Source organism: Ixodes scapularis, unplaced genomic scaffold, assembly GCF_016920785.2.
Source record: "Ixodes scapularis isolate PalLabHiFi unplaced genomic scaffold, ASM1692078v2 PGA_scaffold8__174_contigs__length_109621045, whole genome shotgun sequence".
NCBI classification, from domain to species: domain Eukaryota; kingdom Metazoa; phylum Arthropoda; class Arachnida; order Ixodida; family Ixodidae; genus Ixodes; species Ixodes scapularis.
The window spans coordinates 13443626-13460202 of record NW_024609883.1 but is presented as its reverse complement, the minus strand read 5'-3'; positions in this window follow the sequence as shown (position 1 = coordinate 13460202).

Sequence of the window (16577 nt, the reverse complement as noted above, 5' to 3'; positions counted from 1 at the left end):
ATTAGGTAGATATACCCTTTTACTGTTTACATACATGAGACGCGGCTTGCGTTCCAAGCGACGAAAGGTCGCTCCATTATTGCAAGCTTGTCGGGCTTTCTGCTGTTACCAGTGCTAGAAAGCATACAAGCTACACGGAAAACGAAGTTGTAAAGTTAGCGAGGGCCGTTGGCTGTAATCTAACCCTTTATTGACGAGAGAAACAAAAAAATGATTAAACATATTATGTTTACGGTATTAATGTTTAACAAGATGAAATAAAATAACAGAAGTGAAATAAGAACAATCGTAAGACAGACTTGCAAGTCATAGCTTTGTTGCATGTGGGAAACACCAGACAAAATCCAAAGTTTTTTGTTTGTCTGTTTAATATAGAGCTCAGCTGAGCAGGGGCACTGCGATGCAAGCGTAGCGCCCATTTTGAAAGCTGTCCAGCGCCACTTAGGCAAAAAGGTAAAAAATGAAAGCCGTTTACAACTCCCTGAAGCACCGAATTAAAGCGCAACTCTTGAGGAGGAGGAGGGAAGGGTACTGAGGAAAAGGTATACCCCTCCTCCCTCCCCCTCGCCTCCTCATCTTGCGTGCTACTCGTCCCTCGGAGCGGCGTTGGTGTCGTCGTCGCCGTCGGCGTAAGCGTGAGGTCCCGTGACCCTCCAGACTTCGCGTGACCCTCGTGACCTCACGGGGGTCACGTGACCTTAAGGGGGTCAGTGACGCCACCGGGGTCGCGTGACTTGACGGGGGTCACGTAACCCCGTGACGTCACTGGGGTCGCGTGATCTCACAGGGGTCACGTGACTTCACGGGATCACGTGACTTCACGGGGGCACGTTGCCTCATGGGGCTCACGTGACGTCAGCAGCTCACGTGACTTCACGGGTCCAAGTGACCTCGCGGGGGTCACGTGACGTCACCATGGTCACGTGACCCTGTGACGTCACCGGGGTCACGTGATCTCACAGGGTCACGAGACGTCACGAGGGTCACATGGCGTCACTGGGGTCACCTGACCTCACGGAGGCCCTCAGGGGGTCTCGTATCCCTCCTGAGGTGACGTCAGGGAGGTCACGTGACCCTCGCGACGTGACGTGACCTCACGATTACGCCGACGGCGACGCCGATGGCGACGCCGACGCCGCTCAACCCAGAAACGGGGGTCAAAGAGCTGCGCTCTAAAAAATAAAGAGAGAACTAATCTTGAATATATTTACATATATAGGAACATGAAGCACGGGACCACGTAAGGGACGTTGAAAGTCAGAAGCGTGAGGCGTACTCAATTGTTTCGTAAATAAGCCGCGACACTCTTAGAAAGGGGGCGTATGATGTTGCGGTTCATTTGTGATGAGGTGGAAATGGACGGAGGCAGCGATCTCCAGAGTTGCACTGCACGGGGCGCAAAGATTGTGCATGGAGAAGTGTGCGGGTAAAGAGAGGTTGTAAGACACTGAGGGAACGGGTTCGCTGCAAAGAGGACGCAAAAGGAAGATTGGAATCGGGCAGAAGTAGAGAAGTCAGGAGCCGTGCAGTCGCAACATGGCGTCGAAAGTGAATCGAATTTCAGCTACCTAGTTCGAGGAGCTCAACCTTCCAGAGCCCTCGATTGGGTGGTATTAAATAACCAAGCTGGTGCCTCATGATGCGGTAGGCGGCACAATGCTCGACTGACTTGAGGGACGCAATGAGTCGGGCGGATGAAGGGTGCCGCATTGAGCTACAAAACTTGAAGATAGGCAGCACCAATACGGTGAACAGGGAAGTTGGAACATTAGGGAAATCTCCTCTCGAGTATCGCCCTTGCAAAAATATGTACGGACATTCCTAGAACGTTCTAAAGAAGCAGCGTTCATCAGCACATCATAAGGCATCTAACGGCAGACCACGACTATGTTGCCTTCGTGAAGTCGTTTTCTGGCTGCTTTACAGAATATGGGCAAACGGGCATTTTATGGACGTCCTATTCTATAGACGACGGAAGGTCATCCTATGCCCTCTCTAGAGTAAGACATCCTGTGGATCGCCTAGCAATATCGCCCGATCAGGCCGACTTCTACTCGCTCCGAGGAAGTCACACGGGGAGCGCTATCATGGAGAAACACATTATCAATGCTCAAGTTGTGTGTGGGATGCTGCGAAAGGCCAAGGGCTGCCTTGTGGCTCCGGTCTTCTGTTGAGATGGCTGTACCGGCACCGGCTCTTCCGTTCGCTCTGTCTTCCTCTTCGCCGCTCTCGGCGCCGTCCCTCCGCGTGCGGTGCGGCTTATTGTCCCCTACACTCCCCTCCCCTCGAGCCGGGAGGGGGGGGGGGGGGGGGGGGGGGGGGGGGGGGTCCGAAGCATCCCGAGTCACTGGACCGTCCGCCAAGCACTTTTCCAGCTCGTCTATCTCCGCGTCGCTGGTGGCGGTGGACGCGGATGTAGCCGCAGCCGTCGAACGGGGGCCGGCACCGGAGGGACCGGTGCGTGTTCGGGAAAGAGGCTGAGCGCCGGGTCTTCGGCGGCGGCTCCGCGGACAAAAGAATCTGGCCCGTCGGTGGCATCCAGAGTCGCTGGATTGTTGGCGAAGTACTCCTACAGCTCATGCATCTCCTCGTCGCTGCTGGTGGTGGACGCGGATGGGGCCGCAGTTGTCGAACGGGAAGCTGGCACCGGTGGGACCGGTGTGTGTTCTAGGAAGGGACCGAGCGCCGGGTGTTCGGCGACGGCTCCGTCGACGAGCAGTTGGTCGGGAGCAGGACTCCGGCCTCCCGTAGCTTGGATAAAGTCGAGAGCCGCCGCAGCTAGGAGGTTTGGCCAATCCCGGCGAAGCAGTTGTACTGCCGCTGCGACGCCGGCGGGGCGGGCCATGTTTTTAAGGAGGTCAGTGTTTTGGCGGCTGGCCTCGTGCGTGTCCTGGTGGACCACCAGAACCTGGCACAGCCAGCAGGCGTCTGGGTAATCGTCGGGTAGCGAAAAACGGGGCAGCGTACTCCCCCGGAAGGGCTGCGGAACTTTACTGTCCGCGTGAGTCAGTCGGGTTCGGTCTGGGCTGGTTCCGCCAGCGCATCCTCGACAGAACGTGGACGGCTTCTTGGTCCTCTTGGGCCGACCAGATTGCTACCGTGTGTCGGGGGGCTTCCGCGGAACAGAGTCTCCAGGTACAGGCAGGCTTCCTCCGCTATGTGGGATGGAGTCTCGTGTGGCCGCCTGGTCCCTGGGACTTCCCGGTGCTCCGCGTCTGCGCCGCCCTGCCTTTGTTGACGTGGTGGACGTCGGGATTGCTCACCCTATCTCTGCCAAACAGGTTGACCACCCTGACGGTTGGTCCGCCTTCCTTTTGGCAACCGGGTTGACCACCCTATCGGCTGGTGTGGTCGGTCTCCTGCCGAATGGGTTGACCACCCCGTCGGCTGGTCTGATCGGTCTCCTGCCGGACGGGTTGACTATACCCTGGGAGTTGGCCCGCCTGTCTCCGCCCGTATCCCGGGAGGTGGAAAGTCGCCCTCGTGAATGGCGCCGCCCATTCTGGTCTTTTGGGGCGGGGGGGGGGGGGGGGGGGGGCATTTTTAGACAGAACAAGCTCTATTAACATCTTGAAAAGACCAGACCAAGTTCTAGGCCGCAGATTATAGCGCCGTGCAGAGCCCCTGTCGGATCCATCACCGACGTGTTCGCGCACTCTTCATGGTCGCGCGGAATGCAAAACCCATCTCGACAATCTATTTGTCCCAGTTCCTGTGTCTTTCTGTTAGTGTGATCACCATGCTCTTCAAGTTTCGGTTCACTCTCTCAGTGATATTAGCCTGAAGATGGTATGGTGTCGTCCTTTTGTGCTTTATGTTTAGCGCAAAGCAGGAGTCAGTGAACACTCTGCTGGTAAAATAGCTAGCATTATAGACCAGTAGCTTTCAAGCTTTGAGAAGCGCTCCAGGTGAGAAAAATAGAAAAGTTGGCTCGCCTTTCGAACATACGTCAATACGCTTCCCCACTACAATTTTTTATAGTCCATTCCATTCTAAGTTCCAGCGTGGCAGAGGCAACAAGAGCGAGCTGCGAGCTTCCAGCGTCCCTGCCAAGCACGCGCGCTCGTGCAGTGCGAGCATCATTCAGAAGGACGTGCTTTTGCGATTAACTTCTACTTCACTATCACTTAAAGTGAAACATTCGTGCTCGCAGAAGCTATGAAAGAAAGCAAAGATGGAAGGAACGTTTAATGGAACGCTGCAGCGGCGAGCTGCATTTTTTTATAACTTTCGTTATTGCGCATTTACAGATACTCGTATTCGAACGTGGCACGTGCACAATTGAACGTTACAGGGCCACCTGGATGGTGCAGCCATCATAACATGGTCGCGTTTTGCGAACGTGTCGCGCCCCCTGCCCTAGAGCAGCATGTCTGCTGATGAGAGAGGTGGGTGTGCCGAAGCGCATGAAAGTTGTGGGAGCCGAGGGTGAAAGACGAGGCAGAGAGCACGTGACAGGCGGCCGGCGGAGAAGACACGAGCTGTCGCGAGACAGTGCGTGCTGAGCGAGGCTGGTAGCTGGACAAGGAACGTCGAAGCCAAGCTGCCTGGCCTAGGCCTGGCCTGGCCCATAACGAACCCCGGAGCGGTCCACCAGCGAGGTCTGGAGCAAGACCGGTGGAAACGGCGAGCCCGGGCCATATGACCCGGGCTCGACGATCCCGGGGTGGTTCCGCAGCGAGACTCGGGCATTGATAGCCCGGGACAGCCAGCCTACGCAGCGCTGGCGTGGGAAAGGCGATCCGCAGGCCTGGACACGGACCCCGACTGTGAGCTCTGATCGACGGGCGACAACAAGGGCCGGGAGGCCCGGACTACCGGCTCTTGACGACGGGCAACCGAGAGGTACAGTAAACCCATTCGCTGTCTTCCCGTTGCTGTATGTCACTCCCTGGGTGACGGGCGGAGCGCATACCAATCGGGCGGGATTATTAGTAGAGGGATCTCCGAAAAGAAACCCACATTAAAATGGCGCATCCAACGTGGGGCCCGTTCGGTATGCCTCTGCTTCTAGTCGTCCCCAGAGAGTCCCATGGATTCGTTGAGCGGGTTGTTCACTAACGCTAACGATGCCCGTTGAGACAAAGTATGTTGGAATTATGGTGACTTGTCTCAAAGCAGAGCTCAGCAGGTGTCTCCTCGAATCTAGTACTTAAAGGTCTCGAAGGACGAGGTTGCGGACGCGCGTTCTCGGATACCCCAGAATAGTGGTTGGCAGAAGGTAACCCAACCGGGGGGAACACGAGGAGCGCGGTTAAGATGTAAGAAAGTCGTCTTCGGAGGCAGAGGAGAGCCACGGCATGTTCGCTGGAAGGCAGGATAGCGACTGGCAGGAGGGAACACAGCCAGGACTTATTCCATATTTAGGATTTAGGCTTGGAGTGATGCGGTAGGCAAGCAAGCGCTTGTCGAGGCCCGGGGTGCAGATGGGGTTTTGTCAGTGGGTGTCGGAAAGATTGCGGGAATTGCAGTCGACACCGGGAACACTGGCGGTCGAGATTGTCAGCGGGTGTTGGGTAAACAGGCGTAAATTGCAGTTGACACCGGGAACGCTGGCAGGCGAGTTAAGGAGCGGTATGATTTGTAACCGCTGGGCCAAGACGGCTAGTTGTTTCGCGTCACTCCAACAACCGACGAAGGGCAGAGGGACGACTCTCCCTTGAGGGGGGTCGTTCCGAGAAAGCTACGAAATGTTTTATAGGATACTTTTTCGGCTTCACTCTGGCCGGTCGTGGCAGTGACAGCAAGACTTTTGATAAGTTAAGTCGCGTCACGACCTGGCCGGGGATGAGGCGGCAGACACTTAGGTGGCTTCTAGTTGTCCAGCTTGCCTTGAGGCGTGAACGGTTTAAGCGGGCTTGCTCGCTGAGCTACCGCCCCCTCCGAGGACCGAGCAGTCCCTAGAGCTCATTTGCACGTGGACAGAATGGGACGCTGACGCTTACATCGAGTAGCACATGTATATGTAGCCGTTGCGGAATTGCGGGTATGGTATTTGGTCATTCCGCCACAGGCTTTGGATCCCTTCGCTTGCGCAAAAGATGGAGTAGGTTTACGCCATCGTTACCTGTTCTGAAGGAAACTCATGCTTTGAGCAACGCAGCTAGTGGTTTTGCCGCATCGCTTGCTCCGAGGTGAGAAGGGCACCCGAGGTATAAAGACGCGAGCGTCGTGTCTTACTTCTAGGCTTACTCGGCGAGATACAAACGAGGAGGCTTGCCCGGTTCACATCGCTGACTTGAAAGGATACTACCGTCGTCGCGATGGGGAAGGCGTATAGCACGAGGTTGCGTTAGGACACAAGAAATCCCTTGTTCTTGGCGACCCACGAGCGAGCTCTGGAATGCAGACTTGCTGAGTTGGCCGCATGGTACATGAACCCGTCGGCAAGCTATGTGGCGGTAGAGGCTATGGCCACTGGCACATTCTGCGGCAGAGTATTTGTTCGCTGTGTGTTGTTTTTACAGTTTGTTCTGCGCAGAATAGCTTCTTGGAAAGACGGCCGTATACAGACGGCGTAACCCAGGAAGTCCACCGGGGGGGAAGACGGGACCATTCGTTTTCCGAAGTGCTCAGGGTGGCTGACAGTTGTTCGGCCTGACGAACGGTTCAGGCGGGCAGTTCTAATCCCGCTGTGACCTCTAAGCGGAACGGGGCAAGTCCGTCTGCGTCGGCCGGACCAGCTTAGAGCAAGCCCCCTGCTGCATCGCGGTGAGTGGGACAGCGAACGACAGACAGGTCGGCATTGTCTGCCGGCTTCGCTAGCCACCACCACCTACGCCGCTTTCGTACGCTGCAACGTGGCCACTCCGGCAACAGCAACAGCGGCCGCCCATGAAGCCCAGCGGCTCCCTGAGGCCCATGAAGTCCCCCGAAGTCCGGGCCTTGAGGGAGGGAGAGTGTGGGAGCCGAGGGTGAAAGACGAGGCAGAGAGCACGTGACAGGCGGCCGGCGGAGAAGACACGAGCTGTCGCGAGACAGTGCGTGCTGAGCGAGGCTGGTAGCTGGACAAGGAACGTCGAAGCCAAGCTGCCTGGCCTAGGCCTGGCCTGGCCCATAACGAACCCCGGAGCGGTCCACCAGCGAGGTCTGGAGCAAGACCGGTGGAAACGGCGAGCCCGGGCCATATGACCTGGGCTATGACGATCCCGGGGTGGTTCCGCAGCGAGACTCGGGCATTGATAGCCCGGGACAGCCAGCCTACGCAGCGCTGGCGTGGGAAAGGCGATCCGCAGGCCTGGACACGGACCCCGACAGTGAGCTCTGATGGACGGGCGACAACAAGGGCCGGGAGGCCCGGACTACCGGCTCTTGACGACGGGCATCCGAGAGGTACAGTAAACCCATTCGCTGTCTTCTCGTTGCTGTATGTCATTCCATGGGTGACGGGCGGAGCGCATACCGATCGGGCGGGATTATTAGTAGAGGGATCTCCGAAAAGAAACCCACAAAGTTTCCAACAACTTCTCCCAGATGCGCTCCGAAACCAGCTTCTTCAGCGGGTGTATCTCCACCCATTTTAAGAAACGATCGGTTATTACCAATAAGTACTGGTCCCCACGGGGACCTTTTGGCAATGGGCCGATGACGTCGCAAGCAACCATCACCCATGGGTAGTGACTCACTACAGGCAGCATCAGGCCTGGGGGCTTTCCCCTTCACGGCTTCGCTTTCTGGCAAGCTGGGCAGCTACGGGCCTATCGGAGTGTGTCCTGTCTCATCCCCGGCCAAATCGCGACGCGACATAACTTATGAAAAGTCTTGCTGCCACTGCCATGACCAGTCAGAGCCGAGTCGTAGAAGTATCCGATAACCCGCCTCCGTAGCCTCCTAGAAATCACCACCCTGAACGGAGAGTCGTTCCCCTCCTTGTCATCGATTGTTGGAATGTAGCGGAGCAATAAGCTGTTGAATGGAAAGCGCCGAATGAACAATGACGAAGAAGGGGACAGAGACGAAGCGCACTCACAACTGAAGGTTTATTGAAAACAACATCGACTATTAATACCGTCTATCGGGGAGTTGGCTCAAAAAGAAAAACTCTTTATCAGTTAAGTGCAGTGAAGGCGCACTAATACACAGACTCACCCCTTGCTCTCTTATGCGGGATGCCTCGTGTATTTCTCGCGCTGTTTTGTTTTCGTATCTGCCCAGAACTGTTGTTTTTTCCAATTCCGGGCCACATGGGCACCTATCACAATGCACCGCAAGATTTCTCGACGGGGACTGTTTGACTGACCAGGCATGTTCTCCGGCCCTTTCATTTATGCAACGCCCCGTTTGGCCCACATACGATTTCCCGCAACTCAATGGTATATTCTACACCACTGACGTTGCACACTCCACGTATTGATTAGCGTGTTTCTTTGGACACACCTTACCTTCTCCCTTTTTGTTGTTTATTTTTGAACACAAGTGAGACAGCTTGTGTGGCGCTGAAAACACCACTGGCACTTCAAAATGAGCCGCCACTTTTTTTTAGATTGTGCGATAGGTTATGAATATAAAGAATCACCACCGGTCTTGTTAGTTGTCTGGAAGGAATATGATCGTCATCTTTTCTCTTCATTTTGGAAACAAGGTTATCCACTACTTCCACCAAGAAGCGATCGGGGTACCCTCCGCGTTTTAGACGATTCACCTGCGTGAGGAAGCTTTCATCCGCGACATGGTGTCATGATTTTGCAAGGGAGGCTCTCATTAGAGCAACACCCCGTTCAGTTGTGAGTGCGCTTCGTCTCTGTTCCCTTCGTCCTTGTTCATTCGGCGCTTTCCAGTCAATGATGTACCAACTAGCCCATTTATCTATTTTACTACAATAAGCCGTCTTGGCCCAGCAGGTATGAATCAATAGGTTCGTTAAAACCGGGAACGCTGGTGTTAACTTCGTTAACACCTCCGTTCCCGGTGTTGCTTGCCATTCGGCAATTTTTCCCAACACCCGCTGACACAAACCATTTGCCTTTTGGGCCTCGACAAGCTCTTCCTTGCTCACCACTTCACCCCAAGCCACGATCCTTCGTTCCCTCGTGCGGCCTCCTAACACTGCGACGAGCTCCTGTTCCATCGATCCCTCCCCGCTGTCTCGCTTATAAGTGGCCGCGCGAGAAGCTCGTCTCTCGCAGTCCCCTGGTTGCGTCTTCTCCTTCCAACCACTATCCTGGGGCGCCCTAGAAAGTGAGTCTGCAACGTTGTTGGTGGAGCCCTTTCGGTACTCGACAGTATATGAGTATCGCAGCAAAGCGACAGTCCACCGAACTAACCTCCCCGCCGGATCTTTAAAGGGACCATGAAATGATTTGAAAATCGAATTTCATCCACCGCACGTCGTAAAAGGTGTGAAAAGAAACAGAAAAACACAAAAATAGGGAGCCAAAAAAAATTATTTGCTATAGAACTTTTGAAGGAATGCTACAACAAAATTTCGGCCCCCAATTTTTTGGTCTATATGTGTTCAAAGGAGCAGTATCACATCGAACATACCAATATCTTGTTAAAAAAGTCTCGAAAAGAAATTTTAAAACGAATTAAACGATTAGCAAAAAGCACCTGGTGGATGTCGCTAACGCCTCGTTTGTAATGCTCATCTAAGGACCTTGACAGCTAGTGACGGAGGTTGTCTCGCCTTCGGCCACGACGAAAGAAGAGGGGAAGGAGGAACTCTCCTCTTACCGAGAATGCCTTTTGTGTGTCGCAGAAGCCGCTATTGTCCCCCTACAAGATTAGAGAAGATTATCCCGTCACTCAGAATTCGTACAAAAGCAGCCGCTCTGGTGGCTGGAACGACTAGCCCATCCTCTCGACGTCAGCCTCGCCATAGCTTTGCTCATCTCGAGACGACTTACGTCACGATTGCGTTGGATGTCACGTGATCTCCGCTGGGCCTTCTCCGAGCGCTTGCCAGAGTGGGCCGTTTATAACGAAAAATACAGCCCACCAGTCTCAAGATACAAACGTGCGATTGTCTTTTACGGATATTGTGGATCATATTCAACCTATTTTTGAACACGACGGGAATATTTCAAATTTCGTTGAAGTATCCCTTTAAAAGAAAACTGGACTCTTTTGCGTCTTCTTTCCTTCGAAAGCTCTGTCTTTTCACTACGATGCATCCGCGGAAACGGAGCACGTCAGTCGAATCCACGTCGCCTATTGGGTAAGAGCCTACCTCACAAGCACCGCGAACGTAAACAATAAATAGCCGGCGATTGTTTCCTAAAAGTTTTGTTAAATAATATTCAGATCCACATTTTGTACCATAATTCGAGATGTGTGGCGAAAATTGCCAAATTTGATAATGCTGAGAGCCAAGCGCCATCTATCGTGTGGTAAACAAAGTAACTACTGCACGTGCGCAGTAGGGTAGGGCCGACTTCAGTTACTTGGGTCGCTTGGGTCGCGATGACCGACGAACGTTTATTTCCTTTGATTTCCTTCCTCTCAAAATTATTTTTCTACGCGTTCTTCTCGCGCGTGCCGACTTCAAGCAGCAAGAAAAAAAGTACTTAAAACAGACCACGACGAACAAGAACGCTGGATCCACAAACACCCGAGAACAGCGACAACGGCCACGAATCCACCGACTCCGACGAAGCGAGCTGCTCAGAAAATAGGCCTAGCAGGCACTCCGACTCGGCGCAGCGTTGCTTCGTCGCAAGACCGTCTGCCTACGACCGGGTGGCGTGCTGAATGGAATATGCCCGCGCTACCCTTGTGGACCCTTCCCGTATTATAGTTTGATCGCTGACCTCAATTTTAGATTAAGAGGTGAGGTCAATCTCTTCCCCTTGTTTTCCGAGGCTGTGTTGACGAACACTCGTCGAAAGGGGACTCTCGTCGATTCTATCTTCTTGTTTTGTGTGATATAGAGCTGAAATAAACGCCGTTTGGATTACCTTCGTAACACGGTATGTACACTTTGTTATTGGTATGCCATTTTTATTCTGACAGACTGCACGTCTCTGTCGAGCTATAACAGCTCGTGGGAGATATACGTGCAATGCCGGTCCAACCTTTCTTTGCCGAGTGTCGCGTCAGTATCGAGTTGCAATCGTAAAAAATCGGTCCCGAAGCGCTTACCAACAGCGCAGCACTTCCATCAAACGCGCGCGTCCGCTCCGAGTGTGAACAGGTATTTACGTGGCTCTTGCTGACACTCGTAGTTCAAACGTATCTTTTCTAACGTCGGCTAGCTCCTGCATCTCCGAGGCCGCGAAAAACGCCGCGGCAGTTTGTTTCCATCTACGTCGCTTTGCAAACGACTTGCATGGGCCGCCTTTTACCAACAATGAGTTGGGTTGACTTCTGGAGTCTTCACCGGAAGACTCGCTGCACTTCCCAACAGGCATACAGGCGTATGGGACGAGTCCCATGCTGTCGCTGTAGCACAACATATCTCATTGAATTTCGCTCAGGTGCGATGCGGCGATGAGAGGCGCCGATTCAGAAAATACGTCGGTGACATCAGCGCAGTAATACCTACCGGCGCACCCCAACTCGTCGCCGCTAACGCTCCCATTCTCCTACTGCCGAGAGAACTTCCGGTTCCGGAGACAGCGTACGTCACGGCTTGTTTTGCGGTCAGTTGGAGAGAAAGAAAAAGTCGATATTTCATTAATTTTTTGTGTAGAAGTTAATAAACCGAGACGAAAACGGATGCCTGTTCGGCATTCAGTTAACATTGACGGTTTAATGTACAATTTATCTGGAAAAAGTAAAACGGTCATTTCATGGTCCCTTTACATTTTTGTATCCACGTTAGGGAGGCGTGGTCTGTCTGAGTGACAAAGGTGGTCCCGTCTAAATACAGGTCGAATTTCTTTAGAGCAAACATGACGCCCAGACCCTCTTTTTCCGTCACGCTGTAATTGCGTTCTGGCGGTCTAAGGGTTCGGCAGGCGAATGCCACGGGGCGCAGCTGTCCGCTATGCTCTTGCAATAACACCTGACCGACGCCGTAGTCGTTTGCGTCTGTCTGTACCACGAACGGACGGTTAAGGTTTGGCAGGTACATGCTAGTCGTGGCTGCTATCGACTTAGCGGGGGAAGAGAACGCTACTTCTTGTTCTCGGCCCCAGGCCCACCTCGAGCTTTTGTGAAGCAGCAGGTTCAGTGGCCATGTGAGTCCAGCGCACCCTGGAATGAACTGCCGATAAAAACCGACTATTCCAGGGAACGTTTGAAGGCTCTTCGCATCGCGCGGCGATGGGTAATCAAGAAAGGCCCTCAACTTATCTTTGTTCGGCCTCAAGGTACCGACATCTACGATAAAACCCAAGAGGTTGCCCTTGGAGGCCGCGAGCAGTACCTTCTTTGGATTAATCGTTAACGTTAACGTTTGCTCATTCTGCTTAAGATGATCTCAAGTTGTGCTAGGTGCTCCTCGAATAACTTTCAAAATTCGACAACATCATCCATGTGTGCCATGGCAAAGTTGAACTTCGCGTCCCCCTGCATGGTGTCCATAAGTCGGTGGAAACTCGATGGCGAGTTAGATCATCCGAACGGAAGACAGATAAACTCAGACCCATGTGACAGGTAAACGCCGTCTTCTGGGCATTGTGTGGTGCTACCTGGATATGCAAAAAACCTCTGCTACAATCCAAGGTAGTGAAAACCCTCGCGCTACCCAACGAGTACATGATGGACTCAATAGATGGCATGGGTTATGAATCCCTTCGTGTCATCTCAATAAATGGGCGGTACGCAGTAAATATTTTAACACCCAAAATCGTGTTAAAAGTTTTTTTTTTTTTTTTACCAACACCCTTCCTGCATTTTTCCTACTCCCTTTTTACACGATTATGAGTATTGGTGGGTGTAACAGGGCTGTACGAGAAGGCTTACACCCTACATACATTCCTCTTACACCCCTATCACACCCACAATTTGAAATATGCTCAGGAAATTGTGTTAGAAGGGTGTACGCACTCTTCGCAACACCCCCCCCCCCCCCCCATTCATAACGTGCAGAAAGGGTGTGATGGACTAATATGATATCATAGATTCGGAGTTAATCACGTCGAAGAAACCCTTGTCTACGAGAGGAACCGGTAAGGACATCGTGACATCGATTGATCGTCATCGCGGTATAGCAGCATGTGCCCCAAATCGAGGAGCTAGCAATGAAATGAGTCGGAAAAGAAAAATGTCGCCTGCATTAGCAAGCTCGAATTTTTATCTAATATGTGCTTTAAGCGGTGGATTTTGTACTTTGTGCAATACCGAGACGTAGCTCAAATTGCTTGGAATTATGTAGCTATGCATCGGTCCGGACGTCCCGTCAAAACTTCAGGACATCAACGAGAACGTGCAAGAATGCGCGTCACATTAATCTTACACATATCCGCTTTCCCCTCTGTTCGGTCAATATCATTGTTATCGACGCCGTTTTTCTTCACTCCAGAGGAGAGGCCATTTATTCCTAACGGTTTTTGCCCGAAAACCCGGCGCAAATCACGATGAGCAGTGCTCAATGCTTCCGTCTCCGGTCAAGTGGTTAACGGACGTCCACACACTTTTCCTTCACACGCTGTGAGACGGGCGTAATGTTGACACTGTCGATTACACCCATGATTTTATAACCGTTCATGTTTATTGCTTTGATGAAACGGTTCCTGATGTACGGTGGTACCAACATCGAATATAATTAATCGCCACTCAAAGGCGCGTATGATTAGGAAGTGCTAGAGAATGTTTTTTGCAACTCCGATCGAACTCTCCGTCCGAGAGGAGCCGAAAATTACGTGTCGCGCGTGCATCAGTTTTATCAGTTCAACTTCGATTTAAAAAATCACCTCCGCCCGCAAAAGGTGACCGAAGACGTGTGAATATACAGCCCAGGCAATACACCGTATGTCGCCGATATTGGATCTATTCGAAAGGATTGTACCCACACCATTTTGGTTTAGCCAATATTTAACGGATGGGATGAGTCGCGCCAACGATATCCTGACATAACGTACGCGACGGCGTTTTTAGTCGAGTGTTTAGAGTATCCTGCGTGACTCGGCTATGCCGGAGAGGTATTTTTATTTCTTTGCCGCCTAAAATACGACGTTAAAAATAAAAAGATTAGCCAAAACGGAATCTGCTTGCTTTTAGCCCGAGAAGACTTCCTCGCGCCAAAAGCGAGCAAATTCCGCTTTGCTTAATCTTTTTATTCCTTTTCTTTTTAACTGCGCTGAAGCTTGGAACAAACAGTGGCGCCTTTTTTTTGGGGGGTAGCGAAAACTCACCTGACTGAACCAATAAATACACTTTCAAACACATGAAGAAAAAAAGGAAAGGGAAAGAAGGAATTCAAACGCATAAAGAAGACGACGATCAACGAGTTCTCCCCAGAAAGAATAAGCCACTCCCCGGCTCCACACTTTTCGAAAGGGAACCGCCACTCGAACAACAACTTCAAGGTCCCATATACAAGGCGACCCTCCCTGTGCAGCCCAGGAGGCAGCAGAGGGAGATTAGCAGCTATGTCCACCCCCCTTTGACCTCTTTTTCTGATAAGCCTCCCCACTTTATTTTGTGTCCGTGTGGCTGTGAGCGAATGCGAAGGCAATTCTAGCGAATCAGAGGTGTGGAGCGAAACACGTGACCGCTCTCCGTAGGACAAAAACGCTTGGACGAAAATGTGTCACGCGACTCGCTCTGACGAGCTGATGGCTTACTGGGGTCATAGCCTTCGCCGTTTGCCAGTTTATGGTGAGTTGTAGGGACCACGTAAATCCGGTTTCCAAAACGCGTCTGTCAGTGTTCTCTTTTTTGTGCAAACATGTCCTGACGAGTTCCATTTCGCGACCGTGGTTTTTCGTCGTGAACGGCCGGAATACATCTATGCCAAATTTTTCATCTATTGGCCATTTATTTCGTCGGAGTCTATGGAATTATTGTGCCGTGTTTGTTGGACGAGTTTCGACAAAGAGCTGCTCATCGGCGGACGCGAGACTTCCGTTGGATGTGATTGACCGCCTTCATTCTCGACATTGTGTTTGCGTTGTTTCGTGCTGCCCTAATCGGATTGTGCATCTATCACGACAGAGAGCTGCTCATCGGTGACCGCGTTGCTTCCGTTGAATGTGAGCGACCGCCTTCATCCCCGGCATTGTGTTTGCAAATTGTTCTGAGCTGCCCGAATCGAGGATTATGCATCTATCACGAATTACATGAGATCAATCTCTTATTTGTAAGTACTTTGCAAGCATGCTTAAAAACATGAACGGCCGCTTGCGTCCCAAGTAACTTCCGGTCGTTCTGTCTTTCCAAGCCTGTCGAGTTTTGCTTACGTCACCAGTGCTTGAAATAATAAATGTCGCAAGCAGGGTTCTCCCCGGGAATTTCTGACAGGTGAACATTACCGGGGGTGGGGTTAGAAAGTAACATTCCTTTTTACGGTGTTAGAAAATCACACCCCTTTTTATGGTGTTAGAGATCACACCCATGATTAAGAGTGTTAGAAAAATCACACCTTTATTTTAGGGTGTGAGAATATCACACCCCGTTTTTAGGGTGTCCAAAAATTCCACCCCTTTCCTAAGGTGCTAAGAATAACACTCCTTTCCTAGGGTGTTCTGTTACACGAATAAGGGTGCTCCCCATAGGACAAGCCATTTACACCAATAAGGGTGTTAAAATTTTAAGTGTGTAGTCAACGCAGAGGCGAGCGGTGCCGTCCTTTTTTGGCACTAGGACCACCGGAAAAGCCGGGGGGCCCGGTGACGGCCTCACGTCCCCTGTGTCTATCATCGCATCAAGAGCCTTATCTAGGAGAGCTGGCTTGTGCGCACTCAGCGGTCTTGGATTACAATCCCAAGGTCTAGCATCTCTTGTGTCCTGTAAAATAGTTTGTTGTTAGGCGAGTTGGTGAACATTTGGATTCATGGTTTTTGCGCAAAAAAGACGGACACAAGAGATATGCGCTCGTGTTTGTTTCACTCTCTCTTGTGTCCGTCTTTTTTGCGCAAAAACCATGAGTCCTATAGAGTCCATACGTGCTTTATAGGCTGTCTACACATGATCCTTATGGTGTCTGTAGGGTGCGCGCGGAGAACCCGTACAAGGTCTACAGAGAGTCCCTACGGGGTCCGCAAGAAAGCAATATAGGGTCTACACAGGGTCTTTATGGAGTGTGCAAAGAATTCATGCAAGGACAACACTGCACGAATACCTAGGACGTCCGCAGGGAAGCCATACTGCGAGTGCACAAGGTCCTTATGGGGTCTTCAGAGAAGCCACAGGGTCTGCAAGGAGTCCCTACGAAGCCCGCAGAAAAGCCACTCAGTCTTCAGAGGGTGGTAGTGGCGATATGTTTCGGTGGCGCCCTCTTATGGCTCCCTCTCTTGACGTCATTACCTCGGGAACAACGAGTACAATGGTGCTTGCAATTAGCATGGCTAAAGCTTGATACTATTGCGCTTTGAAATTAACACTGCTATCGCCATCTAAATTGAAGTTCGTAGATCACTCTTATTTTTGTGGATGAGAAAACCTTTGCTGACGTCATAGTTAGCATTCAGCCAATCGTGGAAGGCCGACAACAGTGACGCTTTCGATCGCGCACGTCGCCAATAGCTGTCGGG